We start from the raw sequence: 17,166 nt of genomic DNA, 5'->3' as shown, positions 1-17,166 counted from the left end.
CTAGAAGAACTAAAGAGCAAACAAACAATCATGAAAAACACAATAAATGAAATTAAAAATTCCCTAGAAGGGATCAATAGCAGAATAACTGAAGAGAAAGAACGGATAAGTGACCTGGAAGATAAAATAGTGGAAATAATTACTGCAGAGCAGAACAAAGAAAAAAGAATGAAAAAAAGTGAGGACAAGCTCAGAGACCTCTGGAGAACATTAAATGCACCAACATTCGAATTATAGGGGTCCCAGAAGAAGAAGAGCAAAAGGACAAGATTAAACGCACCAACATTCGAATATAGGGGTCCCAGAAGAAGGAAGAGAAAAAGAAAGGGACTGAGAAAATATTTGAAGAGATTATCGTTGAAAACTTCCCTAATATGGGAAAGGAAATAGTTAATCAAGTCCAGGAAGCACAGAGAGTCCCATACCAGATAAATCCAAGGAAACACACCAAGACACATATTAATCAAACTATCAAAAATTACATACAAAGAAAACATATTTAAAGCAGCAAGGGAAAAATAACAAATAACATACAAGAGAATCCCCATAAGGTTAACAGCTGAACTTTCAGCAGAAACTCTGCAAGCCAGAAGGGAGTGGCAGGACATATTTAAAGTGATGAAAGGGAAAAACATACAACCAAGATTACTCTACCCAGCAAGGATCTCATTCAGATTTGACAGAGAAATTAAAGCCATTACAGATAAGCAAAAGCTAAGAAAATTCACCACCACAAAACCAGCTTTACAACAAATACTAAAGGAACTTCTGTAGGCAGGAAACACAAGAGAAGGAAAAGACCTACAATAACAAACCGAAAACAATTAAGAAAAATGTAATAGGAACATACAAATTGATAATTACCTTAAATGTAAATGGATTAAATGCTCCAACCAAAAGACATAGACTGGCTGAATGGATACAAAAACAAGACCCGTATATATGCTGTCTACAGTAGACTGACTTCAGACCTAGGGACACATACAGGCTGAAAGGGAGGGGATGGAAAAAGATATTCCAAGCAAATGGAAATCAAAAGAAAGCTGGAGTAGCAATTCTCATAGACAAAATAGACTTTAAAACAACGATTATTACAAGACACAAAGAAGGACACTACATAATGGTCAAGGTATCAATCCAAGAAGAAGATATAAAAATTGTAAATATTTTTGCACCCAACATAAGAGCAGTTCAATACTTAAGGCAAGTACTAACAGCCCTAAAAGGGGAAGTCGACAGTAACACAATCATAGTAGGGACTTTAACACCCCACTTTCATAAATGGACAGATCATCCAAAATGAAAATAAATATGGAAACACAAGCTCTAAATGATGCATTAAACAAGATGGACTTAATTGATATTTATAGGACATTCCATCCAATAACAACAAAATACACTTTCTTCTCAAGTGCTCCTGGAACATTCTCCAGGATAGATCATATCTTGGGTCAAAAATCAAGCCTTGGTAAATTTAAAAAAATTGAAATCATTCAAGTATCTTTTCTGACCACAACACTATGAGACTAGATATCAATTACAGGAAAAAATATCTGTAAAAATTACAAACACATGGAGGCTAAACAATACACTACTTAATAACCAAGAAAGCACTGAAGAAATCAAAGGGTAAATAAAAAAATACTTAGAAACAAATGACAATGAAAACACGATGTCCCAAAACCTATGGGGTGCAGCAAAAGCAGTTCTAAGAGGGAAGTTTATACCAATACAATCCTACCTTAAGAAACAAGAAACAGCTCAAATAAACAACTTAACCTAACACTTAAAGAAATTAGAAAAAGAAGAACAAAAAACCCCAATGTTAGCAGAAGGAAAGAAATCATAAAGATCAGATCAGAAATAGATGAAAAAGAAATAAAGGAAACAATAACAAAGATCAATAAAACTAAAAGCTGGTTCTTTGAGATGATAAAAAAAATTGATAAACCATTAGCCAGACTCATCAAGAAAAAAAGGGAGAAGACTCAAATCACTAAAATTAGAAATGAAAAGGGAGAAGTAACAACTGACACTGCAGAAATACAAAGGATGATGAGAAATTACTACAAGCAAGTATATGACAATAAAATGATCACCTGGAAGAAATGGACAAATTCTTAGAAATGCACAGCCTTCCGAGACTAAACCAGTATGAAATAGAAAATAAGAAAAGACGAATCACAAGCACTGAAATGGAAAATGTGTTTAAAAATCTTCCAACAAACAAAAGCCCAGGACCAGATGGCTTCACAGGCGAATTCTATCAAATATTTAGAGAAGAGCTAACACCTATCCTTCTCAAACTCTTCCAAAATATATCAGGGGGAGGAACACTCCCAAACTCATTCTACGAGACCACCATCACCCTGATACCAAAACCAGACAAAGATGTCACAAAGAAAGAAAACTTCAGACCAATACCACTGACGAACATAGATGCAAAAATCCTCAACAAAATCCTAGCAAGCAGAACCCAACAGCACAGTAAAAGGATCATACACCATGATCAAGTAGGGTTTATTCCAGGAATGCAAGGATTCTTCAATACATGCAAATCTATCAATGTGGAACACCATATTAACAATTTGAAGTAGAAAAACCATATGATCATCTCAATAGATGCAGAGAAAGCTTTCGAAATTTTAACACCAATTTATGAAAAAAACCCTCCAGAATGTAGGCATAGAGGGAATTTTCCTCAACATAATAAAGGCCATATGTGACAAACCCACAGCCAACATTGTCCTCAATGGTGAAAAACTGAAACCATTTTCACTAAGATCAGGAACAAGACAAGGTTGCCCACTCTCAACTATTATTCCACATAGTTTTGGAAGTTTTAGCCACAACAATCAGAGAAGAAAAAGAAATAAAAAGAATCCAAATCAGAAACGAAGAAGTAAAACTGTCAGTCTTTGCAGATGACATGATACTATACATAGAGAATCCTAAAGATGCTACCAGAAAACTACTAAAGCTGATCAGTGATTTTGGTAAAGTAGCAGGAGACCAAATTAATTCACAGAAATCTCTTGCATTCCTCTATGCTAATGATGAAACATCTGAAAGTGAAATTAAGAAAACAATCCCATTTACCATTGCAACAAAAAGAATAAAATATCTAGGAATAAACCTACCTAAGGAGAAAAAAGACTTATATGCAGAAATTATAAGACACTGATGAAAGAAATTAAAGATGATACAAATAGATGGAGAGATATACCATGTTTTTGGATTGGAAGAATCAACATTGTGAAAATGACTGTACTATCCAAAGCAATCTACAGATTCAATGCAATCCCTATGAAACTACCACTGGCATTTTTTAGAGAGCTAGAACAAAAAATTTCACAATCTATATGGAAACACAAAAGACCACGAATAGCCTAAGCAATCTTGAGAAAGAAAAACGGAGCTGGAGGAATCAGGCTCCCAGACTTCAGATTATACTACAACACTACAGTAAACAAGACAGTATGGTACTGGCACAAAAACAGAAAAATAGATCAATGGAACAGGATAGAAAGCCCAGAGATAAACCCACACACATATGGTCACCTTATATTTGATATAGGAGTCATGAATATACAGTGGAGAAGAGACAACCTCTATAATAAGTGGTGCTGGGAAAATTGGACAGCTACATGTAAAAGAATGAAATTAGAACACTCCCTAACACCATACACAAAAATAAACTCAAAATGGATTAAAGACCTAAATATAATCAACATCATTAATCATTTGAGAAATGCAAATCAAAACTATAATGAGATATCATCTCACACTGGTCAGAATGGTCATCATCAAAAAATCTATAAACAATTAATGCTGGAGAGGGTGTGGAGAAAAGGGAACCCTCATACACTGTTGGTGGGAATGTTAATTGATACAGCCACTATGCAGAACAGTGCGGAGGTTCCTTAAAAAACTAAAAATAGAACTAACATATGACCCAGCAATCCCACTACTGGGCATATACACTGAGAAAACCAAAATTCAAAAAGAGTCATGTACCACAATGTTCATTGCAGCTCTCTTTACAATAGCCAGGACATGGAAGCAACCTAAGTGTCCATCTAGAGATGAATGGATAAAGAAGCTTGGCATATATATACAATGGAATATTACTCAGCGATAAAAAGAAACAAAATTGAGTTATTTGTAATGAGGTTGGTGGACCTAGAGACTGTCATACTGAGTGAAGTAAGTCAGAAAGAGAAAAACAAATACTGTATGCTAACACATATATATGGAATCTAAAAAAAAAAAAAAATGATCATGACGAACCTAGGGGCAAGACAGGAATAAAGACACCGTCCTAGAGAATGTACTTTAGGACATGGGGAGGGGCAAGTGTAAGCTTGGACAGTGTGAGAGAGTGGTAGCTTATTTATGGACTTATATACACTACCAAATATAAAATAGATAGCTAGTGGGACAAGTCGCATAGCACAGGGAGATCAGCTCGGTGCTCTGTGACCGCCTAGAGGGGTGGGATAGGGAGGGTGGGAGGGAGGGAGATGCAAGAGGGAAGAGATATGGGGATATATGTATATGAATAACGGATTCACTTTGTTATAAAGCAGAAACTAACACACCATTGTAAAGCAATTATACTCCAATAAAAATGTTAAAAAGAAAAAAAAGAACTGTAATGATAACTCAGAGAAAATTAAGCATGCTGGTTTTGAGCTATTCCATTAGCTAATTAAATGACCTTGGATAAGTAATTCAAAATTTAACGTTTTACAGTGGTCTCCCAGGTCCTGCCTGATCTGGGCCTGCGGTAATTCTATTTATAAACATTCCTTGTACTTTTGTCCTCCTCATTCACTCGGCTCTAGTCACAGTAGCTTCTTTACTCTTTCCTGAACATGCCAAGTATATTCCATCCTCAGCTTTGCAATTTCTTCTGCCTGGATCATTCTTACTTCAGGTATTTTCACTTCCTTCAGTTTTTTTAATCTAATGAACCTATCATTGAGAATTTCCTTGCCAACTTAATGAAAAATTGAGTCCATCCACAAGAACTCTCTCTCTCTTTCTCATCCTGCTTTAATTTTTCCCCAAGCTCTTCCCAAGCATCTTGATTGAATTTATATATATTTATTTGTTTATTTTCTTATCCTCTTTTCTGGAATATAAACTCTATGAGACACAGGCTGTGTGTGATTTACTTATGGTATAATCTCTAGATCCTAGAACAATGCCTGGTATATAATAGATGCTCAATAAATACTTGCATGAAGCATTTAATTCAGCAACCACTTAATCCATGACCTTTTTGTACAAGCATACCAAAGACAGACTAGAGATACAGTGCCCAGTAAGATAGGCTTGGCACTTGTGGAGATATAGTCTTAGATACAAAATATTTTTAATGTGACAAATCTGTACATTATGTAACCTCTCTTTACTTGTGCTTTAATGAAGGGTTGAATTCAATAATCTCTAAGGTTTCTTTCATTTCAAAATTTCTATATTATTACTGTGCTAAGGTCAAGTTGGATTCCAAATCCTTCCTAATCTACCTCCATTTCACTGTTCTAATGCTTCTCTCTCAAGCCTGTTTTATATCCTCTACTCTTGAAGTACACTCTCAAAATTATCAACTCTGAACTTGCATAAAATTTTTTTCATATACTGAGTTCTCTTGCTCATCTCTGCCCATCTGTATCTTATCTACTCTCAAAGGTGGTCCAAATCCTTCTTATCTGTGAAACTTGACTTCACTAAACCAGCTCACAGTAATTACAATGAGAACTTGTTGATTAGTTTAATCGACCTCATTCACAGTGAAAATGCAAATAAACTGAGTCCTAGAGACCTTGCTTCTTAGTCAAAAGCTCTAGTTAGTTGATGAAAAATTTTGCTTGTATACCTGAGCTCCCAATTTAGAGATCTTCTGCCTGGACGTGGAGATCATATATTGTTTTGTAGTGTTGCCTTAGTCTATTCAGGCTGCTATAACAGAATAACATAAATAGCTTATAAATAATAAAAATGTATTTCTCACTGTTCTGGAGAATGGGAAGTTAAAATCAAGTTGCTGGCAGATGTGGTGTCTAGTGAGGCCCTGCTCCCTGGTTCATATATGGCCATCTTCAGGCTGTGTCCACACATGGCAGAAAGGGCAAAATATCTCTCTGTAGTCTCTTTTGTAAGGGTACTCATCCCATTCATGGGGTGCTCTGCCCTCATGACTTAATCAGTTCTCGAAGACCCCACCTCCAAGTACCATTAAATTGGGGATTAAGTCTTAACATATGAAGTTCAGAGGGATATAAACATTGTCTATAGCAGCTGCTAAATATCTTTTTTATTTTTAATGCTAAGTATACACAAATTAGCTGAAACATAACTTCATGTTGGAAGAACCAGGGCTTTTTGACATGATAACACAGAGTTTTTAGAGCTCTTTTTTTTTTTTTTCCAATATATCTGATCCTTTTGTGAAATTTTTCTGAAAAACGTATTATTTAATGGAATCTTGATTTACATCACAAATTATATTGTGATTTCTTCTAGAAAAACATTTACATACCCTAACATGAGTATTATGAATAGGTGTGTGTTTCATCTGTGTTTTTTCTAAACACAAATGTGAAAACAAATAGAGATACTTCTTAGATCTTTGCATTTTTCACTTAGTACTTTTTGTAGATTTTTCCATATCAGTCCTTGTTCTTTCTAATGTTTGCAGAGTATTCCATTATATAAAATATAATAAGTAAACATCTAGGTATCTCTTGATGGGCTCTTTAGGTATTTTCATTGTTTTCTTTTGCTACTCCTAGTAACAGCTTAATGAATATATTATATATATATTTTTTTAAATTTTATACACAAACCCACAATATAAATAGCTTTTCATAAATTTATGGGCCACTTATTCTTTTTTGTGAACTACATGTTCCTATCCTTGGTTGATTTTTGTATTGATTCAATCATCCTTTCCTTTTAAATTTGTATGGGCTCTTTGTAAATTGAAGGTATTAGCTCTGTGTCACGTGCTGTAAATATGTTTTGCCAGTTGTCACTGGTATTCACTTATTTGAGATTTAAGACAATTCATGAAATAAGACTGAATGCTATTCAAAATTAAGTGGACATCTGAGACAATTATTCAGCAGAGTCTATCCAAGAAAAAATGCTCAATCACTTGAATATTTCAAAAGGAAGTGTTAGTTTGGCTTATTTTTTAGGAAATAAAATTACTGGCATAGCAAAATAATCTTTTATCTTGAGGGCAATGGCATAAATAATATTTAATAGCTTTTGCCACATAGTTCATATATAATTTAGACATTTTGTAGGTGTCACAAGGAACTTTTCCTCTTTTCAGTTCTTAGTCATCCCTTCGAAGTAGTTGTTCTGGCCATATGGACATGTATTGTGTCTCCTTTATGCCACAATGTCATTAATGTTTAACTTAAGGTAAAAGAAAATTGTATTTTGAGAATTAAATATTTAGGAAAGAATAATAGTGATAATTATATTGATAAAAATTCATTTAGGACATATAAATATATACCAAATAGAGATGGAATCCTTGCTTCTCCCCCACATTAAAAGGTCTGCCTAATTTTCTTCACCTCTCTCTCTCTCTTCATTGTTTCTACCACCTACTTGAAAAATCTCAGTTCTTATTGAGGGATATTCAACTGTATAGTCTACTATTCTAGTCATTATGTGGAAATTTTGAACCCCCTCTATCTTATATAACTGTTTTACTTCTGACAGACATTTACATCACTGTTATTTCCATTTTCACACTCTGTGGTTTGGATTCTTTCTAGTAAGCGTGTGAGCTTGCAGTTAGCACACTTGGTCTCAAGGTTTGATGTGAGCTCCCCTGACACTTTTCTTCATTTAAATCATGTTTTTTAGTGGCACATTGGTTTCTATTTTAACTTCTCTCTACTTTTAGTTTAACATAATTTTTCTTCTCATTTATTTGATGAATATAGAGTTATTTAAAATGGTTTCTGGAAAATTTTATTTATAAACAGATGTTGCTCTAGACACACATATAAAATCTTTTATCTGGAATTCAATAATAAATAATATTGAGTAGCTTGTACAAAAAAGTGGTATATAAATATATAGCAAATAGAAGTGGAATTATTTCCCTTTTATATTTGTTTATCTATCTTTCTATTTATCAATCAATCATGTATTTACCTATTATCTGTACATATAGATAAAAAACAAAATAATGGGCATACCTAAAGAGTATAGGTGTGTGTGTTTACATATATACTTGTGAGTGTGTGTATATATATATATATTTATGCATGCATACATATACAAATATATATACATATACATATATATATATATATATATATATACACACATACATACATACAGAGAGGGAAGGAGAAAGAATTCTACTTCTATTTGGTATACTTTCCATCATCTGAAAACGTTCAAAACAAACTATTAGAGAAACTGTGATGTTTTAAAATACAAAGTATCTGGAACAAATCTCAGAGATATTCTATGGTGAATTGCTGAAGGAAAAATGAAAACAAAAACAAAGCAACTCTGCATTACCTACAGCCAAGGTTTAAGCACTTCTGGGGGACTAAGGAAAGAGTGAGAAGTCACATAGTACGGGTATTAAGAGGGTAGGCTCTGGATGCCTGGTGACTGGGTTCACTAGCTGACAGTGACACAACTATTCTACGTCTCTTTCTACTTATTTATAAAATATGGCACATAATAATCTCCATCCTATAGGGTGCTGTGAGGATGGATAAATTAATACATGTAAAGTTCACTGCAGAATGTTTGGCATGGAGTAAATGCTCAGTGAATATCTGGTTGTATTATTACTATTATTATCCCATCTTAAGCCTGTCTAAAAGAGACTTTTTCCACACCTCCCTCATATACAGCAATCCTTCTGCTTTATTTGAAGTTTGGGAGCTAGTTGGCTTTTAGAGGAATGCAACCAGAATGAGAAAGTGAGGAGGAGTATGCAGCTGGGGCATGGCATGGAGGGGCATACCATGTAGGATGGCAGCTGAAATGCTTGGCCATGATTGTTCTCATGAGACTAAAGCCTAGGGCACAGGGGAGGGTTGGCAATAAGGTGAGAACGGTAGGCTGGCATCAAACAGTGACCAGTATAATTGTCATAGTGAAAACATTTAAAAGTCACTGAACCCCAGCTCTAGGACCAGTTTCTACAATTTTGCCTTTGATAATGACTGTCTTTGTTCCTGGTCAGTCTCCTGATCAAATATTACAGATCTTAACATTTTTTTCTCAATTTCAAGTGAAGAATGTGATAGATATGGTATAATGTTGTGAGAATTAAATGAAATTAAATGTGAGAACTAAATATAGTCCCTGGCTTAGAAATGATAGTTATTATTGTTATCAATATCATTATAATTATTATTTTATACACTTCACCAGAGGAAATATAAAGAGTCAAAATTACATATATTTATATACAGAGAAGGCCAAGGAACAAGGCAATGAGAATGTTTTTAAAAACTACAATAAGAGAAATATTAGATTTGTGCCATCATCTGGCTGGTTCACCTTATGCAGACAAAAATAATTTCAGAAATTTGCTATTGAAAATTATACCAGCTATCAATCTTTTTCCCAGTAAATTTTATTCATAGAAGATTGTAAGTGTGAAAAGTACCCACGTGGGGATAACATAAGAAAGTTAAAAGACACAGCATCCAAGTGAATAAGATATCACATCCGCATCCTTACCATTTCACAACCTGAAGACAACTGCAGTGTAGCCAGCCCAAGAGCAAGCAGAGGCTGCCAAGGAGCCAGATGCTATTGCTGGAAAGAAAATTTTCTCAGCTCAGCATCTGGTCTTGCAATCCAGAAAGAATGAGGGCAAGCAGAGCTTTGTAGAGGGGAACGCAGTGTCCTTACCTAAACGCTGTATGTATTATAAAAAGTAATATTTATAATATTTTTAAAATTAATTAACAAACACAAACAGACTGGACCTTGAAGGCGATATTCCTCCTTGTCAGTGATCACATCCATGAAGACAGTTACCCATTATAAGGGTTACAATAACATATATTATATTTGAGTTTTTGGAGGAAAGTAAGGGTTATATATGACCATGTGTTCAGTATAACTTCCTGGAGATGAAGAGTTCATAAATGGAAACCTCTGCTCTTTGCATGCCTATATCTGTAGTGAGATGTAGGACTTGCAGGCTTTCAAATTCTAGTATTTGCTTCTAATGTAAAATAGTCTCCATAGGGAAGAACATTTATCCATTGGAAAACACTGAATAAATCAGAGATTAAATGGACAAGACAAGAGTTAATATTGACACCAGACAGAATAATGTGCTTGTTTATCTGAAATGATTGTATAATCTTTATTTTTTAGAAGAGTATTTCTGTTGGACAAGGATAAAGTGTTTTTTGTTTTGTTTTTTTTTGCGGTACGTGGGCCTCTCACTGTCGTGGCCTCTCCTGTTGCGGAGCACAGGCTCCGGACGCGCAGGCTCAGCGGCCATGGCTCACGGGGCCAGCCGCTCCGCGGCATGTGGGATCTTCCCAGACCGGGGCACGAACCCGTGTCCCCTGCATCGGCAGGCGGACTCGCAACCACTGCGCCACCAGGGAAGCCCAAGGATAAAGTATATATAAAAATAAATACATATTTGCAGAACATACCCCTGTATATCAGATAATTATATTTTGCCATGCAGAATTTACATCATCATATTCTACAAGAATACTTATGTGTAAATCTAGGAATCTGAGATTGATTATAATATGTGTCTTTCAATGAATAATCTTCAACATGTTTTTAAAATAAAAAATTCAGTATTTGGTAATGAAAGTATATGATTAAATATTCTAATAAGGTGTACCTGGCATTTGATTATTTGAAATTCAGGAAGTTGTGTAGTAAAAAATACAATTTAATCAATCCTAGTTGGCCTATTATGTTTAAGGCATTAAGAAACTGCTGGAGTTGATTCAAAAATTAAGAATGGGCTTTTTCTGTCCAGGAGTTTACTATATTTTGACACAATTACAAATATATACCACTTATAGTTTTCTACCTGTTTTATGAAGAGCAACAGCCCAGTACTAACAGATTAAAGAAAAATTATGTTTTTAAATATAAATGTAGATCTGCTACATTCCATATCTTCTAAGCAATAAGATTTATTTATTTGTTTGTTTATCTACGTCTAACAGAAACATTTTCTTTCAATGTGCCAACATCTTGATAATTAAAAATAATAATTAGTTTCTAATGATAATAATTTCAAAGTAAAATAAATAAAATTATTTATGCTGAATATCATTTTTTCTACTTATAAAATCAACTATGTGCTGAGATTTATTGCTCCTTTTCTTTTAATTTAGTTGGTTTTAATTTATGTGGTTGGAGAAATAATATCAATGAGACCAGATCCAAGCTCTAAATCCCCATTTAAACTATTTAATTTCTTGGTCAAGAGGTGTAACACTAAATCTAGGAGGCAGTTTTGGAAATATGTGACATTGGTCATAAGATATACTTGACAATCTAGTGTGAATACTAAATTGTTACAACTGAAAATGAATTCCTTCTCCTCCACACCCCCCAAAAATAAATAAATAAGTCAGTAGTGTTTTTACTTCAGTATTATAGATTATATGTGTGTGTTTTGTACATGTGTGTGCTTACACAGTAGATGAAAATGCGGCAGAACTTAAATACTTCTGAAAAAGAAAGAAAACATTATTTAGCATGTGGAATGTTCCCTGAATAGTTTGTTTTCTGTTAAATCAACAGTTCTGCTTGCAAACTCTCTAGGGTTTTCAAAGTCGCTAAAGAGAGCCCACATTAGATTACTGGAATCCACAGTCCTGTGGCTACCCATATATTCAACCCCCTGCTTTTTATTGGATAAGAATTGCTCCAAGTTTTCCAGCTGCATAATCTCTGTACTTTGCATACAAACCAAATCTATTAGATGTATAATAAGGATAGTGCTTGTAATCATGTTTTTTTTCTGGGTTGCATCCAAAATAGGGTCAAAGTAATCCTGTAACTCCCCCAGCATCAAGCATTGTGTATGCTGACATTTACAAAGAAGGTTTATTGAATGGAGAAAAAGAAGAATAAATGAAAAAAAAAACGAACGAAATAGGATATGAGGTATTTAAATTATATTGAATGATCTATAGAGATGAAGAGAACAATGAAAAAAAGGGCAGAAAAACATATACAGAATGAACAACCTTACTTATTGGCAAAGATATCATAGCACTGGCAAGAGAATTAGCTGTGTGCTAACAGTGAAGGATAAGTTTCTAGCTTCAGTGCTGCAGTTAAATGTTTGATAAATCATAGACCTCTCCAGGTCTTGATATCCTCATCAGTTCTGGTAGGAGCATAGTGACAGCAAGAGACAGGAGATTCAACAGTAATTCTAAGCCCACCACTTCATGTAACAAACAGTCAAATTGTGGATGTTTGGTTAGTAATGCCTGTCATGGGCCTGTGGGAATGATGGCATCCATGAGCTAGAAGTTTTTTGAGGGTTTTCCATGTTTCCTGTCACTTCTTTAACTATTGTTTCTTTCGGCTGAAAATGCTTCTCTTACCTCTTTACCTCTTGCCATCACCCACTACTTACTAGTTTCACTTGAACATTTTCGGGACAGATGTTCCAAACTGATCACTGGTTAAATGACTAAGTTCCACATCTGGTGTTGCCTTTTATTGTTTTGTTATCATAGATGAGAAATTGCTATTTTAAGTCTCTGATATAAACAATCTCATGTAAAGCAACTAAAACTGTTTTGTGCTAGAAAAGTGATTTATTGTCTATTTAATAAGATGCAAAATTATTTGAGATCATATAATGTTTCCACAGTCACATAAAGTTAATTAGTTATTTGATAACATTAAGCAATGGGTAATTCTAATATAAAGTAGAGTTTTCATATAGGATTAAAAGTTATATTCAGGTTTTACTATAACTGATTATGTTCCTGGGAAGGTTACCTTAAACTATTATCTATTTATTTCAAGGCACTAGTAATCCACGTATCATGAAATGAGAATGTTATTAACATTAAACAATTCAGTTCAAACTTTTACACATGTAGGTAGCTTGCACATGCAGATGCTTAAAAAGCTACTATTACAAACAGTTTAGTCAATCTTGTTACAAAAATTCTCTTCTAACAGGCATAACAATGTACTGGTTCTAATGCATTTTAATTTATCAGTTTAATCAATTTTGGTATGCATGTTGCCAATGTTTTCTTTTTAAACAAGAATATATGGTCTTTGGTGGAGCTAATGGTGGACTCTGGGAGGGCTCATGCCAAGAAGTACTTCCCAGAACGTCTGCTGCCAGTGTCCTTGTCCCCAGAGTGAGCCACAGCCACCCCCTGCCACTTCAGGAGACCCTCCAACACTAGCAGGATTCAGCCTAGGTGAAGGTATAAGAAGTAATGTGGGGGTGCCTTCAAGATGGTGGAGGAGTAAGACGTGGAGATCACCTTCCACCCCACAGATACATCAAACTACATCTACATGTGGAACAACTTCTACCGAACACCTACTGAATGCTGGCAGAAGACCTCAGACTTCCCAAAATGGTCTTGGTGCTCTAGCCAGGTGTCAGTCCTGAGACTCTGAGGTGGGAGAGCCAAGTTCAGGACATTGGACCACCAGATACCTCCCAGCCTCACATAATATCAAATGGCAAAAGATCTCCTAGAGATCTCCATCTCAATGCTAAGACCCAGCTCCACTCAACGACCAGCAAACTACAGTGCTTGACACCCTCTGCCAAACAACTAGCATGACAAGAACAAAAACCCGCCCATTAAGAGAGAGGATGCCTAAAATCATAATAAGTTCACAGACACACCAAAACACACCACTGGACTTGGTCCTGCCCACCAGAAAGACAAGATCCAGCCTCATCCACTAGAACACAGGCAACAGTACCCTCCACCAGGAAGCATACACAACACACTGAACCAACCTTACCCACTGGGAGCAGACATCAAAAACAATAGGAACTACAAATCTGCAGCCTGTGAAAAGGAGACCCCAAACATAGTAAGTTAATCAAAATGAGAAGACAGTAAATACAAAGCAGATGATGGAGCAAGGTGAAAACCCACCAGACCAAACAAATGACGAGGAAATAAGCAGTCTGCCTGAAAAAGAATTCAGAGTAATGATAGTAAAGGTTCCTGGGAAGGTTACCTTAAACTATTATCTATTTATTTCAAGGCACTAGTAATCCACGTATCATGAAATGAGAATGTTATTAACATTAAACAATTCAGTTCAAACTTTTACACATGTAGGTAGCTTGCACATGCAGATGCTTAAAAAGCTACTATTACAAACAGTTTAGTCAATCTTGTTACAAAAATTCTCTTCTAACAGGCATAACAATGTACTGGTTCTAATGCATTTTAATTTATCAGTTTAATCAATTTTGGTATGCATGTTGCCAATGTTTTCTTTTTAAACAAGAATATATGGTCTTTGGTGGAGCTAATGGTGGACTCTGGGAGAGCTCATGCCAAGAAGTACTTCCCAGAACGTCTGCTGCCAGTGTCCTTGTCCCCAGAGTGAGCCACAGCCACCCCCTGCCACTTCAGGAGACCCTCCAACACTAGCAGGATTCAGCCTAGGTGAAGGTATAAGAAGTAATGTGGGGGTGCCTTCAAGATGGTGGAGGAGTAAGACGTGGAGATCACCTTCCACCCCACAGATACATCAAACTACATCTACATGTGGAACAACTTCTACCGAACACCTACTGAATGCTGGCAGAAGACCTCAGACTTCCCAAAATGGTCTTGGTGCTCTAGCCAGGTGTCAGTCCTGAGACTCTGAGGTGGGAGAGCCAAGTTCAGGACATTGGACCACCAGATACCTCCCAGCCTCACATAATATCAAATGGCAAAAGATCTCCTAGAGATCTCCATCTCAATGCTAAGACCCAGCTCCACTCAACGACCAGCAAACTACAGTGCTTGACACCCTCTGCCAAACAACTAGCATGACAAGAACAAAAACCCGCCCATTAAGAGAGAGGATGCCTAAAATCATAATAAGTTCACAGACACACCAAAACACACCACTGGACTTGGTCCTGCCCACCAGAAAGACAAGATCCAGCCTCATCCACTAGAACACAGGCAACAGTACCCTCCACCAGGAAGCATACACAACACACTGAACCAACCTTACCCACTGGGAGCAGACATCAAAAACAATAGGAACTACAAATCTGCAGCCTGTGAAAAGGAGACCCCAAACATAGTAAGTTAATCAAAATGAGAAGACAGTAAATACAAAGCAGATGATGGAGCAAGGTGAAAACCCACCAGACCAAACAAATGACGAGGAAATAAGCAGTCTGCCTGAAAAAGAATTCAGAGTAATGATAGTAAAGATGATCCAAAATCTTGGAAATAGAATGGAGAAAATACAAGAAATATTTATCAAGGGGGGACCTAGAAAAACTAAAGAGCAAACAAACAATGAAGAACAACACAATATATGAAATTAAAAATTCTCTAGAAGAAATCAATAGTAGAATAACAGAGGCAGAAGAACAGGTAAGTGACCTGGAAGATAAAATAGTGGAAATAACTACCACAGAGCAGAATAAAAGATAAAATAGTGGAAATAACTACCACAGAGCGGAATAAAGAAAAAAGAATGAAAATAATTGAGAACAATATCAGATACCTCTGGGACAACATTAAACGCACCAACATTTGAATTATAGGGGCCCCAGAAGAAGAAGAGAAAAAAAAAAGGGACTGAGAAAATATTTGAAGAGATTATAGTTGAAAGCTTCCCTAATATGGGAAAGGAAAAATCAATCAAGTCCAGGAAGCACAGAGAGTCCCATCCAGGATAAATCCAAGAGAAACACAACAAGACATATTAATCAAACTACCAAAAATTAAATACAAAGAAAAAATATTAAAAGCTGCAAGGGAAGAGCAACAAATAACATACAAGGGAATCCCAATAGGTTAACAGCTGATCTTTCAGCAGAAACTCTGAAAGCCAGAAAGAAGTTGCAGGACATATTTAAAGTGATGAAAGGAAAAAACCTACAACCAAGATTACTCTACCCAGCAAGGATCTAATCCAAATTCAATGGAGAAATTAAAACCTTTACAGACAAGCAAATGCTAAGAGACTTCAGCACCACCAAACCAGCTCTACAACAAATGTTAAAGGAACTTCTCTAGGCAGGAAACACAAGAGAAGGAAAAGACCTACAATAACAAACCCAAAATAATTAAGAAAATGGTAATAGGAAAATACATATTGATAATTACCTTAAATGTAAACAGATTAAAAGCTACAAGCAAAAGACATAGACTGGCAGAATGCATACATAAACAAGACCCATGTATATGCTGTCTACAAGAGACCTGCTTCAGACCTAGGGACACATACAGACTGCAAGTGAGGGGATGGAAAAAGATATTACATGAAAATGGAAATCAGAAGAAAGCCTGAGTAGCAATTCTCATATCAGACAAAATAGACTTTAAAATAAACTCTATTACAAGAGACAAAGAAGGACACTACGTAATATCAAGGAATCAATCCAAGAAGAAGAGATAACAAATGTAAATATTTATGCACCCAACATAGGAGCACCTCAATACATAAGGCAAATGGTAACAGCCATAAAAGGGGAAATCGACAGTAACACAATCATAGTAGGGGACTTTAACACCCCACTTTCACCAGTGGACAGATCATCCAAAATGAAAGTAAAAAAGGAAACACAAGCTTTAAATAATACATTAAACAAGATGGGCTTAATTGATATTTACAGGACATTCCATCCAAAAACATCAGAATACTCTTTTCTCTCAAGTGCTCATGGAACATTATCCAGGATCGATCATACCCTGGGTCACAAATCAAGGCTCAGTAAATTTAAGAAAATTGAAATCATATCAAGTATCTTTTCTGACCACAACGCAATGAGACTAGATATCAATTACAGGAAAAAAATGAAAACACATGGAGGCTAAACAGTACACTGCTAAATAATCAAGAGATCACTGGAGAAATCAAAGAGGAAATCAAAAAATACATAGAAAAAAATGACAATGAAAACACGATGACCCAAAACCTATGGGA

This window comes from Physeter macrocephalus, chromosome 13, assembly GCF_002837175.3.
Source record: "Physeter macrocephalus isolate SW-GA chromosome 13, ASM283717v5, whole genome shotgun sequence".
Classification (NCBI taxonomy): domain Eukaryota; kingdom Metazoa; phylum Chordata; class Mammalia; order Artiodactyla; family Physeteridae; genus Physeter; species Physeter macrocephalus.
This window is presented reverse-complemented; position numbering follows the sequence as displayed.